This window comes from Macaca nemestrina, chromosome 12, assembly GCF_043159975.1.
Source record: "Macaca nemestrina isolate mMacNem1 chromosome 12, mMacNem.hap1, whole genome shotgun sequence".
Lineage (NCBI taxonomy): Eukaryota > Metazoa > Chordata > Mammalia > Primates > Cercopithecidae > Macaca > Macaca nemestrina.
The window spans coordinates 11,989,486-11,991,868 of NC_092136.1; the positions used below are offsets into that span (position 1 = coordinate 11,989,486).

Below are 2,383 nucleotides of genomic sequence, written 5' to 3' on the forward strand. Positions count from 1 at the left end.
AAGATCCTGAGCCTCTGTCACGGGAGAGGGAGTATTGGCCTTACCCTAAGACTTCTCTGCCAGAAACTCCACCCCTTATCCCCAGCTCAACCCCCAGGCAGAGGGCCTTTTCTCCTCCTCCACCTGAATCTCCAGTTCCAGGAAATAAGAAGCTGGCTCCAAAGGAAGACCTCCCCTTTTTCAAGGCCCTGTTTATCTCTAAAGTGGACATGATTGATGCCACAGGAATGCATTCAGCTGCAAGTAACAGAAAACATGACCAACAATGTGGGAAAGATTATAGATGTTTACTTTGCTCATGACAGAGCTTTTCTCTGAGAAAACACCAAATGGCAGATGACACAGTGCAGCGGGAGGCCCAGAGGCCCTGGGATGAGGAACCGTGGCAGCTTCTGCAGAGGCCTCGGCACTGGCATCTGGGGCTGGGGTCATGGCCAGGGTTGGGGCCAGGGGCATGAGAGCTCCAAGGCTATGGAGCTCTCAGAGGCAAGGCTGAGGATGAGGAGTGGATGCCTGTCACCAAGCGGGGCCATCTGGTCAAGGACGTGAAGATCAAGTCCCTGGAGGAGATCTGTCTCTTCACCCTGACCCTCAAGGAGTCATATCACTGACTTTTTCCTGGGGGCTTCTCTCAAGGATGAGGTTTTGAAGACCATGCTGGTGCAGAGGCCGACCTGCGCTGGCAGGTTCAAGCCATTTATTGCCACTGGGACTACAATGGCCACCTCATTCTGGGTGTTAAGTGCTTCAAGGAGGTAGCCACTGCCATCCAAGGGGCCATCATCCTGGCCAAGCTCTCCATGGTCCCTGGGCATGGAGGCTACAGGCCATCATGGCTTTGTGCTAGTGCACCTTAACCCTGCACCCAAGGGTGCTGGCATCATCTCAGCCATGTTGCCCAGGAAGGTGCTGATGATGGCTGGTATCGATGACTGCTACACCTCAGCCAGGGGCTGCACTGCCACTCTGGGCAACTCTGCCAAGGCCAGCTTTGATGTCATCTCCAAGACCTACAGCCACCTGACCTGACTTCTAGAAGAATACCGTATTCACCAAGTCTCCCTACCAGGAATTCACTCGCCATCTTGTCAAGAGCCACACCAGAGTCTCTGTGCGGAGGACCCAGGTGCCAGCTGTGGCTACAACATAGTGTTTTTATACAAGAAAAAGTTAATTACGCCTGTTAAAAAAAAAAAAAAAAAAAAAAAGACTGGGCACGGTGGCTCCTGCCTATAAACCCAGCACTTTGGGAGGCTGAGGTGGGTGGATCACTTGAGGTCAGGAGTTCAAGACCAGCCTGGCCACCATGGTAAAACCCTGTCTCCACTAAAAATACAAAAATTAGCTGGGTATGATGGCAGGTGCCTGTAATCCCAGCTACTTGGGAGGCTGAGGCAGGAGAATCGCCTGAACCTGGGGGCAGAGGTTGCAGTGAGCTGAGATGGCACCACTGCACTGCAGCCTGGGTGACACAGTGAAACCCCATCTCAAAAAAAAAAAAAAAAAAAAAAAAAGGGAGAAGAAAAGACAGGGCTCTGGGCTGTGGTCATTCTGGTTCTTTTAGGTTTCCCCTCATGGTTTCACGATGGCTGCAGCAGCCCCATACATCACATCCTCACAACATGTTCAGATGCAGGAAGCAGGGGGTGATACCAGGCAAAGATTTTTCACCTCCCAGCATTGATCTTATCAGCAAAGAAAGACTGTTTTCAAGAAGGTCTCAAGAGGTCTCCTGACCTCTCCTCACAGCACTGGCCAAACAAGGGCTATAAAGTCTAAAGTCCTCCCTGACCAAGCTGGGACATATCTGGCCATCCCGTCCTTTACAGTGAGTGGAGGACAGGAAGAAAGGTTTTGGGACTGATTTTGGGTTAACCAAACAAAAGTACTTGCCACAACTGACCAGCTCTAGGAGTCCTGGTTTTGAGCAACTAGACTTGGGAACAAATGTATCACAAGGCTAATCCTCCCTAGCTTCCTGACAGTTTCTCTCCATCAGAAGAGAAGTGGATCCTCACTGGTGTTCTCTCCAAGCTAGAGTCCTAACCACTGTGAGAATACATTCCACTACTGCTTCACAAATAAGCCACGAGCGCAGGGGTTAGATCTGAGGCTCTTTTTTTTTTTTTTTTTTTTAAATCTGTCTTTTGTTTGTTTTGTTTTTGTTTTTTACTTTTTAAAATTAATTTATTATTATTATTATTATTTTGAGACAGAGTCTTGCTCTTGTTGCCCAGGCTGGAGTGCCATGGTGTGATCTCGGCTCCCTGCAACCTCTGCCTCCTGGGTTCAAGCAATTCTCCTGCCTCAGCCTCCCAAGTAGCTGGGATTACAGGTGCATGCCACCATGCCTGGCTAATTTTTGTATTTTTAGTAGAGACGG

The 2,383-nt window shown here is 49.6% G+C and overlaps 1 pseudogene; it reads left to right on the forward strand.

Annotated features, from left to right (window-relative positions):
* The first annotated feature begins 336 nt into the window (after positions 1-336).
* Positions 337-1,150, forward strand: LOC139357678 (small ribosomal subunit protein uS5 pseudogene; annotated as a pseudogene).
* The last annotated feature ends 1,233 nt before the right edge of the window (positions 1,151-2,383 follow it).